We start from the raw sequence: 16,552 nt of genomic DNA, 5'->3' as shown, positions 1-16,552 counted from the left end.
TTTTAGAATAAAAAGAAACATGATTGCCCTCTGCGTTGAGGCCCAGCCTATTTGGGAAAGTCGCGCCAAAATACATGCGCTTTCAAGAAGCTTGCAGACAAGGCAACCTCTCCAGTGGACGTAACTCATGCAAATAGCCAGAATTTGTTTCGCCACAGCGGCGAGACTAACCACGTTTTCGAAATTATAAAAACTGGTATGATATTGCGCACAATGGTCTATATGTCTCAACAATTAAAGAGCCTAACGCTAATTACTCAAAAGTTAGCAGTTAAATACTTGTTAGCCAGCCTGCTGGTTAGCACGTCATAGCTGTATTGTGATGGCAATACTATGTAGAAAAACACATCGTCCGTACTCAGAGAGCCGATCTTTAAGAATTGTGTAAAGTCTTAGGTGAAACGCCCTTTACAGACAGCGGATCATTTTGATGAGCAGATACTTTCGTTAGGGCTTAAAGACTGCTTAGCGTTTAAAAAGCGAGGAAGCGTTTTGGGAAAAAAGACTGCAAGTTAACTTGGCAGAAAAAGAGTAAAGAATTGAATTTAGAATTAATTAAAGTTACATGTTTCAGTCAAGGTAAATAAAGATCCATGCCGAACGCAAGATGGTTTCAAAGGTGTTGAACGTCCACGTGCTGCAGATAAGCAGACTTAAAGTGCAGTGCACAGCAAGTACCAACAAGGAGGGATATACGAAGGCTCTAAACTGTCAGTAAGCGCAGCTTTTGGCGTACAAGCACAAAAGAAGTTCAGCGCACGACGCAACAGCGAAGGGCAGGCGATGCACCCAAAATAATTTCGTTGTTATCGGGAGTTGCGCGAGAATCCTCATTTTGCGCTCGTAACATGGCTTCTAGTCTAAAATACGCGATTATTCTAGGAGAATGTACACCAGTCCTTGAACTCAGGGTGAGCTGTGAAACTTTTTTTATTGCTTGTTATTAGGGAGTTCGTGGGTTCGCATCCAACCGGTGGTATGTGGTTGTTTATTATTCTGCTTTCTAGTGAATTGTCTTTAAAAAATAATTATCCTATTAAACGGAAACTGCATAGGTTTTAGAAATCAATGAGCTTAAGAGGATAGAATGCGTGAAACTTACTGGTAAAGCATGCGAAGCCTTTTTGGGCTAGCACTTGAAATAGTGAAGTAATCGCCGAATAAATTCTGGACGCCCTTCAAGCTTCTCCGCAGCGCACAACGCCAAGTGGGGGGCGCATGATGACGTCATCGAAGGTATCGGTACATTTTCAACGCACAAATGCCTATTTTGAAGGAAAAAAACCAACGTCATCAAAGACGAACTCTGCCGAGAGTTGTTTGGCAGCGTCTAACGAGTCAGGGCAGGGCGTGGCTGACGGCAGCGGTAATTGAAATCATACCTTCCGTGACATCACGTCGAGTTTTTCTGCACTCCTCTGGGGCATTAAGGTGAAGCGCAAAATTCAATTCTCGATTACGTCATTATTTTAAATCCTAGTGCAAAAACACTTGGCATGCTTTACCTAAAGCCTATGTAGATTTAAATCCTTGAATATCGCGAAATTTTTAAAATGTGTTGCAGTTGCCCTTTAAGATACCCTATCAAGCTACGTGCTGCTGAAATACGAAAATATTATACTGGAAAAACTCACTCCCCCATATGAGCAGCGCCAAACGAGTTGAACATCTCCGACGCAACGAAAGGCTGTGACTTTGATGCCGCGGCCAGCTGGTGCTGAAGAGCCCTCGGCACAGATCAAGCCTGCTCGTCACTTCCCCACCCCCTTAAAAGGTCCGCACAGCACTGAACGTCATCAGGAGCCGGATGAACAGGCCAAACCGATGACAGCAGTAACAAGCATGGCGGTTGACAACAGCCCTGCATTGCCTGACAAAAATCCTGTACCGGTGCCAGCACCTGCTTTCAAGACCGACGAGGCCACTGCTGTAGGACTTTCTTCCTCCCCACCGGTGTTAGCATCTTGAAAGAAGCCTGACACCACTATCTGGGCCGCCACCTCATGCCCATTCCCGGTGAGACCATCTGCTCTTCCTGTGGCGAGGCACGCATGCACTTCCCATCAGAGCCCTGCCGATCATAATACGCAACCCGTACCACTTACCATGGCTCCCTGGGCATCTGTCGGCTTCGCAAGTGGTTCTGCCTCCGCGAAAGACGAGATAGCCACCGAAGGTGGTGGGATGCTTACGAAATGGACGCGCTTGGTCGGGCCCCATCAAGCACCACCTGTGGTCGGAGCAAAAGAGCATCCTGTTCCTTCCGACGCTCACGTTCCGGAGTTGTGCCCTACTTCTGCAACCACCGCTGCCAGTACCGAAGCGACCACGGCTTTCCCATCAGATGGCCGCCCGTTGCTCGATCCGCCTTCGTCTGCCTTGTAGTTGCTCCGCCGCCTCGAGCGCCCGCGCCATCGCCTCCGCTTCTACCGCTGCTGCTGCCACAGGTGGCACCTTCTACCACACCTGCTGGGGTGATGCACTTCACCTTAAGCGCACTGTCAGCCCAACCAGCACGCTTGAAGACTGGTGCCCGACCATCCCGTAGACGCTTCCTGAATGACTTGTCATGTCTGCTGCTCATGTCCTCACCGTGCCCTTTCTGCACCCGTCGCCCGTTGCGAAGCAGCCAGTCTCGACCACCTGAGCTTGGTTCTCCCGCCCGACAGACTTCCCGGACTACCGACCTGGTCTTATCGGCCTTTCCTTCCCCATTTCTACCTTTCTTTTTGTTCAACGCTCTCTTTTAGTGTTTAAATTTTCTCTACGTTTCGCACAATCTCGCCGTTCGCTCTGAGTGGGGGCCTCTCTAGCGCCACCGTTTCCGCACGCGCAAGGACGACGAAGCGGTGGCCGCACGCAGAAGAGAACGCTTGGGAGGACGGCAACAAAAACAACAACGACCTTAGCCTGGGCGGGCCGCTGCCGCCGCTGCTCCGCCGCAATCTCCTCTCTGGGAGCCGTCAAATAAACGTGGCCGCGGTCGCATCCTTGGCGACCTCCACATCAACCTCTACAGGTACATTAATTTCGCCATAGACACTATTTCTGGAGGATGTTTTGTATGCGCCAGTTAAAACACGAAAACCAAGGTTATGCACTCGGTCCAGCCGCCATAGATATGAACACCTCGCAGACCCTTACATAGCGAATCCGTAGTCTAGCGAAAAGCGTACTACAGTCCTGTAGATTTGTAAAAGAAATCTGCTATCAGATCTCCAGCCTTTTCGTGACAGTACTTCGAGTATATTCAGGGAGTGGAAAGCTTTCTTTTTGAGGAGGTTTATGTGTGCCAAGAATGTGAGTTGGTTGTCAAATTCTATGCCCGAAAATTTATGTTCTTGCTTTACGGGAAGTATAAATCATATAGTGCAGGGTGCAGTCAATCTGCAAACCATTTTTCAGCAACAAAAGAGCAGCCACTGTTTTTTTGTCGAGACAAATCTATTTTTGCCCAAACCGCAATTCTGTTTTCTGTCATTTGTGTCTGTCCCTCAAACCTTGATAGGCTGCAGGACGTGCATGCTACTTCAAGGCCGACATATAGAGAATACATAACAGACTAGAATTATACTACCTACGGAATTCGATTTGTTTTATGGGTGTTTGACGTCCCAAAGTGACTGACAGTATCAGAGACGCCGTAGTGGAGGGGACGGCGAGATCTCTGGCGGGTGGCGGAGCAAAGTTCGCTGACGCTGCCACGGGCGCAGATGAACCTGCCTTGGGCTTACTCTGGGCTGTGGCCGGAAGGCGGTGTGGGGCAGCGCCTCCAGATCGCTGAAGTTTGTTATTGCTTTGAAGTTGAAAGTTTTTTTTTTTGCACGGAAGAGTTGTCGGGCTTTCTTTAAAGTTATACTTTGCTTTGTCTTCACCGTTACTCTTTCTTTCTCATTCTTCCATGACGGACATGACCTTAAATAGCAGGGCTGACCACCTTCAGAGTTTGCGCAGTGTAGTACTCCTGTTTCACAATTTTCAGAAACGTGCTCTTGTAAGGTGCATTTCCCACAGTTTGTTGTTGTTGTTGTTGTTGTTGCGACTGACAGAAGGATGAAAAGGAAATTGAACGCGCCTGCCAACTGGCTCCAGCCGAGGCACCACCGCTGCTCTCTCCCCTCTTCTTCAATTTGGCTATGATGCGCCTACCGGCCCAGCTGGGCGCTGTCGCCGATTTGCAGCATGCGCTGTACGCCGATTACATCACCCTGTGGGCCACGCAGGGTTCCCTTGGAGACATTGAGGCTAACCTGCAAGATGCGGCGACCATAGTGGACCGTTATGCTCGCCGCTGCGGCCACCAATGCTCCACCCAAAAGTCTGAATTTGTGCACATACGCTCCTCACCAAAGTGCAGAGCCAAAATTTATTTCCTCCGGAGACAGGTCCAATCCCTGAAAATATCGAAGTCCGGGTACTGGGGCTCTTTATACATCAAGACAGACGGTCAGAAACAACATTGGCCGAACTCCGTCAGGTGGGGGACCAGGTGGTCCGCTTGGTCCGCCGGGTTTCTAACAAGCGCGGGGGGTTGCGATGTAAGGATGCCTTGCGGCTGGCGTATGCATTTGTAACGAGTCGAATTTTATATGCGACTCCATACCTCCGCCTGCGGAAGCAAAACGAGGATTCACTCGAAGTCATCCTCCGCAAAATTATTAAGCGGGCTCTAGGTCTCCTCGTGAGCACCTCCAACAAGCGCCTCCTGGGGCTAGTCATGGTGAACACATTTCGGGAGCTCCAGGAACCCCACTTGACTAACCAAAACACACGTATCTCGAAGACATCGTCGGGTCGCCGCCTCCTTGTCCGACTACACATCCAACACACCACTCTCAAGGAAGAGCGCGTACGTATTCCATCCCTGTGGAGATGCGCCCTCCACGTGCGCCCTCTTCCTGCGAACATAAACCGTGAGGACCATAATGGCCGGCGCCTGGCGCGGGCGGAAGCCCTGGCCAGCCACTATGGATCGATACCCGGCGTATTCTACGTGGATGCCTCCGGCCCATGGGGGATGGTACACAGCCGCATCCATCCACCAAGCCAAAACTGTGAACGGCCTTACTTTCCGAGCCCGTGACACAACACACGCGGAGAAGGTCGCCACTAGTTGCGTTGGCTGCATCTGATTCCAATTCAAAAACAATTATTTCCGACTCGCGAGGGGTATATCGGAACGTCGAGCAGGGCTGGGTACCGTATTTAGCCTACCGCATTCTCCAAAACAGCGTCTACACCGGTGACCCCATGCACCGGCGTATCGTTAGGGCTCCCGCTCACATGGGCCTTGAGGGAAATGAGGCAGCTGACGCCGCCGGCCGCGCGCTCTCTCACCGGACATTCCCCTCTGACCCTGACGATCAGGAACTCGAATTTATTCCAGCTTACACCTTCAGAGACATCGTTTTACTCTATCAATCTGGCCATGGTCTTTATCCCCGCCCCAGTCGGAGTCTCATTCCATGCTAAAGTCAAAATAACGGCAAAAATAAAGTGGAATGAGAAAGAGCCTGCACCTGCGGAGCATCAACAGGCTTAAACCAATCAAAAATAAAAGAAAAGGGCCCAAATGGCCAAAAGAAGAATTTCAAAGGCGGAGGAGCGGCTTTTGCTTCGCCTCTATACTAATACTTTGCTGTGCCCGGCAGCTCTCAAACACTTCGACCCTTCTTTCTCGGGCAACTGTCCGCACTGTGCGGAGAAGTCTTCGGACATCTACCTCATGGTGTGGGCCTGCCGCTCCAACCCTGCTATCCCCCCTCACCCCAACCCAACCCGGGAGGACTGGGAGGCGACCCTGCTCGGCTGCTCTGACCTGCAGGCCCAACGGGCCTTGGTCGCGCGAGCCCGGGCGGTGGCCGATGCCACTGGGGTCCCGAACTAGGGACCTCCACCTAATATTTGTAAGGGCTGGCCCCCTCTGGGTCAGCTCATGCACAACCTCCTTTAGTATACCTGTACATAAATGTTTTCCACCAGCACCACCACCTGCCACGTGCAGATAGAGGAGAGTTAACAGATGAGAGGAAAGATAAAAAGAAAAGAAAAGACGCGCGTCGCAGCAAGAACCGCGTCCCCCGAAGCGAGCGCTGGCTGAGAAAACAGATATGCGGCCGTTGCCGCACTTCGTCACCACCTCCAACAAGTTTTTCGAGTCCGGCAACTCCGGTACCTCTAGCAGCAAGACTGTCGCGGGTTCGGGATGTCGTGTGGGACATTTATCATCAGGTAGCCAACATCTATTGCTTCGGGGAGTGTGCTGAAGCTGAACGTGATGTCAAGATGTTTTATTGCTACTTCTTTGGAATCCTTCCTGATTTTGATGCCGTCAAGACTGATGACTTTTTGGTCCTTGAGGCCTTCGAGCACTGCTTCTGTGAGTTCAAGAAATATGGTTACGGAGATGACACCACGGACGGTGTTCAAAGATCTATGTGTGGTAATTGAGACAGGCGTACCCCCATCGGCCGCCAAGTTGGGCAGTTTAGAATTTTGGGTGTTGTTTTTCAATTCTGCACTTGGCATTTTTGGTACCTTGTAGCTCGTGCCCAACGCATCGGTTAGGTTTCTTGCCACTCTGAATGATGACAGTGATCGGGCGGTCTTATCTCTTACTTCGCTTTAAAAGAATATGAAAGTTTGGGAATTTTTCTTTAGATTTTTGAAAGTACTGGACAGTCACTGCGGTCTGCCCTCTAGTGAGGGCGATCATTTTGTGGAGAGGGAGGAGCCATGACGTAGGTGTGTTGTTCCAGTTGCCCGCCATGGCGCCCAACAAGGGGATGGCACAGGAACTTGAAGGGCCACCCCGCATATAGCCAATATGACGCAACTCAGGGCAGTTGCTGACACAAGATTAACGCTCCCCGCCAGGAAAAAAAATTGCCGACGCTTACGTTACTGCCTAATGGGGAATTTGAGTGCAGCTCATCAGTTGTTTCAGCTTTTCGATAGATTGACGCAAAGAATTCGAGCAGGACATGTATGTACAATTAAGGACAACTTATTTTTCACACATAAGAAACACTCCACTAACAGTTCTTGATTGCCATGAAGGAAGCTTTGTGGTCGGAGAAATAGATATATGCTCGACTTGCCGCACGAATGCCTGGCTCTCAAAGACGAGGTCTGTGCAAGTATTTCGCGAGGTTGTCACAGCCGTGGGAACGAGATGTTCTCCCGCATGTGGTAAGAAAATTCCTGTTTGTCTTTATATATACATTACTGTCCCCACCCACCCTGCCACCTTGGCAAGTGGCAGTTAACGGTTGATTGCGATAGTTCGCTCACCGTTGCCAGCGCTAATGCATGCACACCACATCTCTCTCTCATCACCCCACGTACCTATAAGTGCGATTCAGGCATGCGTTGACCTAGGGAGTCAGTTATGCGCATTTCCTTTCCTTAAAATTACTGGAGTCTAAAACGTTGCCAGCCCCAATGAACACAATGAATGCCGATGGCCTATGGCTCCAGCTCCGTGTTTCTGGCGCAAATTGGTAAACTGATTTTTGAGGACAGGGAAGGCGCGATATCTGTCTCACATATCTCGCTGGACACCTAAACAGCGCCGCAAGGGAAGAGAGGAAGGTGGGAGTGAAAGACGAAAGAAATAGGCACAACGTTGTCAATGCCTACGCATGCAGCGCGCATCTGTCACTACCGCAGCGCAGCTTAAAGCACGATTGAGGTGTCCACTCTTCCAAAAGGGCAGTTATGCGCCTTCCTTCTGCATTCCAAACTCCCGCTCCATTGGTTTCGTAGCTTAAAGCGCGACTAAGGTGTCTACCGCTGGTTACAACAGACAATGGCGACGGCGACTTTGAGAAACGCGGAAATGGGCGCCAAATAGCTGCGCTCTAAAAGTGAAACGAAGTAGGTAGGAGACAGGAGAGTTTTGAGAAAAAAATAGCAGGGTGAAACATAGAGGAAAGGACAGAAAATGGCAAGTGCCTACTTTCCACCCTCAGGTTAGGCTGTAGGTACAGGCTGTAGGCTGTAGGCTCTAGGCTACAGCCTACAGCTTCCTGTCCTACAGCCTACAGCCTTCCTGTAGGCTGTAGGCTACAGGAAGCTCTGGCCAAAGTGGTGTTTTTATGGGGTTTAACGTACCAAGGCGACTAAGGCTATGAGAGACGCCGTAGTGAAGGGCTCCAAAAATTGCGACCACCTGGAGTTCTTTGACGTGCATTGACATCGTACAGCACAGAGAGAGAGAGAGAAAACTTTATTTACAGAGGAATTCGGGGCACGCCCCACGGTTCCCGCACGACCCCACTGCACTCAAGTGTTTATGTTCCGAAGGTCCATAACACTGGCAGCACGGCAGGTGGCGATGGTCTGCACGGCCGGGTCCTCCGAGCGCAGCAGGGTCTCCCAGTCCTCCCAGGTCTTGAGGTTCTCTAGGTCTCGCGGGGGAGGGTCCTCCGGGCAGAGGGAAAGGATGTGGAGGGAAGAAGTGAAGGGTTCTGGGCATAGGGCGCAAGCAGGAGTGGGGAAGGAGGGATGATAGTGGGTTAGGGTAAGGGGCCAGGGGAGAGTATGTGTTTGTAATCTGCGCCAGAGTGTTGCGTGTCTGTTATCTAGGGAGGGGTGGGGCGGGGGGTAAAGCTGGCGAGAGGCTCTGCATGCCTGGCTCAGCTCACTGAATGAGTGCATGCGATCCTTCGTGAATCCCCGATCCGAGGCCACCTGAGCCCGGTTTAAAGAACCTCGGGCTAAAAGGTTGGCGGCCTCGTTTCCGGGATTCCCGGAGTGCGCGGGCACCCATATCAGCTCCACTTGGCGGGGCGGGGGGCATCGGGCGAGTCCAGTATGCCAGAAGCAGGGACATGGACTCGGCCTCGAGCAAAATTTAGAATCGCAGTTTTAGAATCGCTTAAAATGTACCGGGCTTCCGTGCGGGTTATAGCAAGGGCAATGGCGGCTTCCTCTGCAGCCTCGGGGGACGTGTCTGGAGGGAGAGGTAGTGTGAGGAGGGCGGATAAAGAGGAGTCCACCACAGCTGCTGTCGCTTCATCATCCGTGCAGGCAGCGTCCACCCACACGGCGTCCGGCTGGGGGCTGTACGCTCGATGGAGTGCCTTCGCACGGGCTCTGCGGCGCTGCTCATTGTGGGACGGGTGCATATTCCTCGGGAGCGGCCTGATGAGGAGCTCTCGGTGAAGGGATCGTGGGATGGCGAGGAGGGTTGGGTCGTTGGCCGGTATTTTGATTCCGAGGGTGTCAAGGATATACCGACCTGTGGAGGTTTGTGTGAGCCTGATGTATTGGGCCTGTCGGTGGGCCTCCACCAGTTCCCCGATCGTATTGTGGAGGCCCAAGCCCAGTAATCTGTCTGTGGGTGTGTTGAGGGGAAGGTGAAGTGCTACCTTGAATGTCTTGCGAATCAAAGCATCCAAAGCGTTTATGTCATGTTTGGATAGGTGTAAGTATGGGGTAGTGTACAGCACACGGCTGAGGACAAAGATTTCGCCTCCGTCGAAATTCCACAGCCGTAGGCGGCAGTAAACCTGCTTCTTTCGGGTCAGCATCCGAGTGCCATCACTACTGAACCGCCACGGCAGCGCTTAAGTGGTGTTGCCTTCGCCGAGGGGTCATAAAGGTCCAAACGTACGGCATCGACACAACCTCCGGGATCCCTTTTTCCCTGGACACGGCGATGCCACGCACGGCTAAGGACGGGTGCTCGGGTCCGCGGTGACACTAAGCTGAACATCATCCCCCCGCGAGGATGTCCGTGCGGATGCTTAGGAACGCGTGTTATCACAACTCACCAACATCAGCATGTTGCAGATGACCCTGCTGGGGGGAAGGGGGGAAATGTATTTAGTTTGTACAAAGTATGCCTAGCCATCACACATGTTCATAGCATGACTCAGCAGTTTAATTCTTTCGCATAGTCACACGCAAGCAGTGAAGTGCGTCTACCGACTTTTTGCAGCCGTGAGTAAAAATTCCAATCCGAAATAGATTCTAAAACTTTGTATCATGCTCGGAGAAACCATGTTTTTTAAGAAATTCTGAAATTTCCCAGCTAAAAGCGTTTTTTTTAAGTATATAGCGCAATGAATGAATGAGCTGTTTAATTAGAAAGGGTGGCTCAAGGCCGTTTGTTAGGGAATTGGGATGTTAGCGGAGGGAAAGGTAGGGGTTTATTGATACATGAAAGGACGGCATGGGTGGTCTAGCGACGCTTTTCACTGCTTTGTAGAGGTCTCTTATGTTAGCATATTTGCCAATATCTTCCCAGATGCCGTTCGCTCCAGCTGTGGTCAATATGGCGCAATAAAATCGTGTCCAGTGCTCTGGTACGATGTATTCTGCCTTATTATTGTTCTTTTACCTGATCGCATAAATCACAAATGTTCGTATTATATGATGTACAGGAGCTATGAAAGGAAGAAAAAAATACACTCTAGCGAGTATAAGCAAATGGTTTGCTTCTTCGCGGAAGATGCAGAGGGATGTGTAAAAATGCGTTTCTCGGTGGCATGCAACCAAAGATATTGGCACAAAAATTTGGGAAACAAATTTGCACAAAAGCATTGAAAGAGAAACACATTGGCCAACAGTAGTATATCAGTATATTTTTCTATGTATAAAGGAAGACATTACGCACAACGCTGTCAATGACTTGGCGAAAGCAAGGCTCAGAAAGCTTATCCACGTTAGAAAGCAAAACCTCTTAATGTGAGGCACTTGGCACTCTTGCTTCCACACACTTTTTCAGGAGAATGTGTGAAACAATACCCAGTTAGCGACATGCCAAACCCATGCACTGCCCTTGCAGTAACTATTGTAATTAGCTTTGAAGCCTTAAAAGAATAGCAATATCTGCATATATATTTGAGCGCTGTTGGGAAGGTTGAGCCACCTGTCAGTGCTAAGGTGTTTTTTTTTCGTACACAAGTCCTAAATCTAAATCTTTTTCTCTTTTCAGACTGTCGATCTGGCGTTTGCCCGGAAAATGACCAAAGATGTCTGGTATCCGTGCAACCTTGGCAAGTGCTCACGTGGATACTGCCGCCCCAATAACCGGAGTGAATTATGCCGTCGTAGAGGGCACTTGAATGATCCTGCAAACTATTAACTTTTCTAAATACGTTTCTTTTCGCTGGCTTCCTCAGCCAAAAAAAAATTACACGCTTTTTGAGAAAATAAAGGACCTATACAGAGACACAGTTCACGGCCCCGAATGGCACATTCATCTGTCCTGTATTCTGGCCAGGATTCGGCGCTGCCATGAAGTTTCCAGCATACAAACCCAAACTGAAGAACTTTTCGAGATAGTCAGCACGTTGCAAACACAAATAGATGATCAGGATGACAGGTCACAACGTAACAACTTAATATTCCACGGCATTTCAGACTCCGACGAGACATGGCAAGAGACAGAAGAAAAACTAACTTCTGCTCCTAACAATTGTCTCACTGATCCCCGTATTCCTGATGCACTCAAACGCGTGCATAGCTTGGGAGTTTTCTGGCCGAATAAATGTCGCCCTGTCCTAGCAAAGTTTTCAATTTGGACAGAAAGGATGTCATTCTCTCTACACGCAATAGGCTGAAGGACACGCAGATCACCCTTTCTGAAGACTTTTCAGCTGCAAGAAGAGTCTGTCGTAAAAAGCACCTTGAATTTGCTAAAAGCCAACCTGGTGCCACAAAACACTAATGGCGCCACAAGTTGCATATTAGTGAAAACTGCTACATGTACGACTCGGCCACGCACGCTATCGTCAACATTCTGACACGCAGGGCAGGCTCTGGTTCCGCCGCAACCGATTGCTAACCCAGCACATCATTGGCACACGTGAGCGTAGTGGTCGGGTGTCTAAAACTTTTACATCCGTTCTTTTCACCAGCATCAGAAGTGTTAACAAATATAACTCGTTATCGTCTGCTATCGACACGTTTTCTGCAAAAATTATTGCTTTAGCATAAACCTGGCTAACTGCGCACATCTGTGGTTCTATGTTTCTTAACGCACATCATTTTGCATTATTTCGTTGTAATCGTGGAAAACAGAGAGGTGGAGGCATGCTGTTGGCGGACTAAAATGGCATCACTTCATCATGTGTACATGTTCAGACTGACGTAGAAATGGTAAGGGGTGCTGTAACGCGTAATCACCACAAAGACATAATAGGAGTTTGCTATCGCCCGCCATATTCCTCCCCACCTTCTGCAATAATCTTCACGACGTCAATAATTCTGTTGCTACATGTTTTCCCGCGTCTCGGATATTTCTACTCGCTCATTTTCATTTTCCCAACATAACATGGAGCTCCGATATTCCCATTTTATGCACCACTCTTCTCTAGCGAGTGAATTTTTGGATGTATGCTCAGTATTTTCATTGCAGCAAATATGTACGCAAGCAACTACACTAACAGCTAACGTTGCCAATACACTGGATCTAGTCCTCACTAGTCGACCTGAAATAGTTTTACCTATAAGTTATCGACCTGGCCTTATCGATCCCGCTCTTCTCAACTTTTGCATGAAGGTAACTTGTCCAATATCTAACAAAAAAAGTATTAGTGATACGCGATTATAAGCGAGTGAACTTTCAGTCAATAAATATTGTACTCTCTTCTTGTATTGACATTTTTCTTGTTCGCTTTGACAATCATATTGTTGAAAGCAAATGGAGCATGTTTTCGGCCAAAGTAAAACAGCTCACTGAACGGTTCATTCCTCAAAGCGGCATCATAAACAACACTAATGCTACATTGTATGGCATTCATCTCAAGCGCTTACCTAATAATAAGAAGCGACTTTATCGCATCGATAAGTTTTCCCCCACCAAAAGACGGCGGGCTTCGTACTCGACGGCATCCGAGGCGTAAGGGCAGGCAATTGAAGACGCAAAGGAACACTTTCATTCACAGATTCTCCCGTCTATGCTCACAACAAATATCAGGAAATTGTGGCGTGTTACTAATCCAAAGACTTATTAAAATATCATTTCAATCGACACCTCTAGTAATCCTATTCCTTCGGACCTTGATTCTGGAATTCATAACCATTCATTTGCTGAGAACTTTCATGTTATATCTGATGCATACAAATCTACAACCTACAACATGCCTACAAGTGCTGAAAGCGACGTCAATCAAATAGTATCACTTCATGACGCACAAACTACTCGAGAATCTCTCCCACGTCTGTGGGGCAGAGCTCCCCGTTCCTCGCTACGTTGCTGCTCCTGCTCGAGCAGCGCAGAGACTGTCGCGTGGTATGGCCGCCATGGAGAGGTGCCTTTTGAATGACAGCGCTTTACGTCTTTCAACAGACGCGCGGTTTTGGAATGCCGCGAGCAGCCGCCCAAAATGGCATCAGCCGGCAGTTTTGATTTTATTGAAAAATCGTGAATTGTAAAAAGTTCACGAAGATGGATTCTTCAATTATATGATGTAAAGAGAAAAATGCACACAGTTAACATCAACTCTAAGGGGGCTGGAGAAACTGGGTCAACCGAAACCAATTTCGTGAGCTGCCTGCATGCCACAATTCCGCACAGAGACTGTTACCATTAAACTAGATGCATGATATGTGACTACGTGAATGTGATGATCCACTTTGCTTTGTAGGTTGCTTGAATTCCTGTATAGATTTTTAGCGCTTAAAATTTGCACACCACGTCCGAAAAAAAAATTGTTTACGCTGCGCTTTTCTTTTTAGCCTAGAAAGTATGAATTACTTTTTAAAATTATTTATAAAAATAAAGTTTCTGAAACTGCACCTCCCAATTTGCGAAACATTCTCATTTGGAAAGAGGGTTAGTTCAAAAATCTCTCCATAAGCAGCTGCGCTCAGTGCAATTAAGGGATTCGAAGAATAAAAGTAAAAAGGCAATCGGTGACACTGGCGTAAGCACTAGTAGCTTCGATACGGCTTCACGATCTCCTGCGTCTGAATTATCAGATAAAGTATTCGAATTGAAATGATAATGCACGTATAGCTTAAAGATATGCTTGTATGCAATATATTGCGTGTAGTAGTGCTTAATTCCTGTGAAAGAATGAACTTCCACGACATTTCTCGGCTTAAAGTTGACACTTTACTACTGGTTAATAATACGCTTTTTAATGTTTAAGAATATCAAACTTGAAGAGCCCAAGAAAATCGACCTAAATAAGCCGCTGCCTTGGAAACTTGGTACATGTCAGCGCGGAACTTGCGTGTAAATTGGCCGTAGCGAAATCTGTTGACGCATAGTACCCATTGAGTGAGAGCAATAAATGTTCCTCTGAAAATGTGCGCCTGTTTTCTCTTTTGTACCTTCATGCAATGAACCAGGGCTACAACGTTTTCGCATAACCTAAATATATAAAATATAAGCGGTAAAGCTGGCAAGCAAATTCGTGCGGAGGTGAATCTGAATTGCTTGGATACCTCTCGTGTTAATTCGTGTATCATTCGCACCCGTCCTGTTTATAGCACTATATAGCAATAGGCCTATTGAAGTTGAAAGAGATAATTAACATTGAATGCCTATATTACACTAACTAAACGGCTCTAAAAAACTATTTTATATGCTTCGCTTTTAGCAGAACCAACGGTGTCCCATTTTCTCATGTTCCGCTTCTCCCTTGAACGACTCTTTTAGCAACAGCATGGAATTTAAGAATTCATCCACAGGGCCACCAACCTCGAACCTACGCGCTTCAAGCGCACAACACCCTTGGAACTGTAGGTACTTTTTCCCCCTCTAGTTGGTGCTTAAAATGCCGGTTTTATATAGTAGAAAGCATCCCATTTTGAGCACGAAGCGTCCAGATGTCGTCGTCATACAGGAGTAGAATAAGTCCTTAATATTATTAGTTTTGCCGCTAAACAATTTCTGAACACATTCTCTGCCTCCATTACGATGCCTTCTTTAATGAAGTTGAAGTAAAGCGCATACGGCGTCGTGGTTTGTCTTCTGTCACTGTGTCTAAGCGCTGTTCACCAATATTACACTATGATCAGGACTGAATAACGAATCCTTTGTGTCCTGGATTTGGGGTGAAGCTTGGTTTTTTCTAGGTATTCTCCATTCAGACACCCGTTTTACTTCACCTCCACAAACCACGATGATAAAATCAGTACTTTCCTGATTTCTTGCTTCTTTACTTCTGTGACTAAAACGCGTGCACTGAGCACTAGCGTTTCGGCTCCGATTGATTGCAGAAGTACTTTCGTTTTCCGACCCATACTCCGCGGCTTATCATCAGAGTAACTTCGCAAGAACAGTTCTTGTCGTGAATGCTTGTTGTAATTTTGCGGCCCGCTCTAAAACGGGAAATACGCTAGCTTTTAGCCCGAGCGGCACAAATGAAGCGTCCATTGTGTTATTAGTAATACGTTGAGGCGCACGAAAATTGCCTATCTGAACAAGAATCGTACCATCTCAAAAACTATTTCATCAGTACTAAGCCTTGCTGGGTGTGTCGCAGACCTGAGCGTGAGGTGTCGTCGTTGTGGTTGCTACTGCTGGTCTCTAGCTGCTGCTGCTGTTGTTGCTGCTGCTGCTGCAGCTACTCCTGCTCCTCCTTGCTGCTGCTCCTAATTGGTGCTGCTCCCACTTGCTCTTCTTTCTGCTTGCTGGTCTAGCTAAGGGGCGTACTAGCTGCTGGTCCTGTTTCCTGCTGCTTCTGCTTGCTGCAGCTTCTGCTTCCGGCTGGTGCTCCTTGCGGCTGATGCTTCTTCCTGCAGCGTACTGCTTCCGCTCCTGCTGTTGCTTACTGTTACTGCCTCTCGTTGCTTCTACTGCTACTTGCTTCTGTTGCTGCCTGCTGCTACTACCGCCTCCTGTGTAGCTGCTGCGGAGAATGATCTCTTTTCCTTTTCATGTTGTTTCGCTGGATGTGATAACACATTTTTAAAAGGAAACAGTTAAAAGAAAATAAACATTTGTAAGCGTTTGATGCATTGATTTTGTTCTAGTAGCAGCACGTGCCGGTGAGGCTGCACACTCGCCTCTTTGTTTAGAACTTGTTTTCCACTCGGCTTCGCCACTTTATGTGTCAGTACCACCACTAGCGGTGCTGTCTTGCAGGTTCACCCATTAGGGACCAAGAAAAATCTAACGGAGGGATTTTCTTCATTTTTAGCACATAATACTCGCCCAGACGAAGACAAGTCCCCTTGTCGAAACGTTGGCTCAAGCAACCTGAGGTTTTCCCCTTCCTTGTTCATTTTGTGATCGCCAAGGGCCATCTACCACACCCTCTCTCTACCTTATAAATAAAACAGATTACTGAAATTTCGTCGTGATTGCGTCATTCGTTCCGAAGTTACACAGGCGTAATTTTTGGTCAAATGTTTAGGGGAATCCCCCAAGGGATTTCACCAACACTGTTGCCACTTCGAGTTATTAATCAATTCGTTCTCGCCCTACCATGAGCTTGCCGTCCCGATTAGCTCGTCCCGCTTGCTGCAGAGTGCGACGAAGAGACGGCGACGTAGCGGCGACAGTCGCAAAAAGGTTTGTTGCAGTTGACCCGCAGCAAACCCGACCAGTCGCTGCTGCTTCGAGGCATTTTCTGATTTCGCGGAG

At 48.2% G+C, this 16,552-nt stretch overlaps 1 long non-coding RNA gene across 1 annotated transcript in view; it reads left to right on the top strand.

The window, feature by feature from the left end:
- LOC149362477 (uncharacterized) overlaps positions 1-11,137 on the top strand; it is a 29,684-nt gene extending 18,547 nt beyond the window's left edge. Inside the window, exon 3 of the long non-coding RNA XR_016288506.1 lies at positions 10,946-11,137. This is a non-coding gene — a long non-coding RNA (uncharacterized LOC149362477). The remainder of the gene's footprint in view (positions 1-10,945) is intronic.
- The last annotated feature ends 5,415 nt before the right edge of the window (positions 11,138-16,552 follow it).

The sequence above is a fragment of the Amblyomma mixtum genome, chromosome 2 (genome assembly GCF_055824585.1).
Source record: "Amblyomma mixtum isolate Tamu chromosome 2, ASM5582458v1, whole genome shotgun sequence".
Classification (NCBI taxonomy): Eukaryota; Metazoa; Arthropoda; class Arachnida; order Ixodida; family Ixodidae; genus Amblyomma; species Amblyomma mixtum.
The sequence above is the reverse complement of the archived record's forward strand: the minus strand, read 5'-3'. Positions and strand labels throughout refer to the sequence as shown.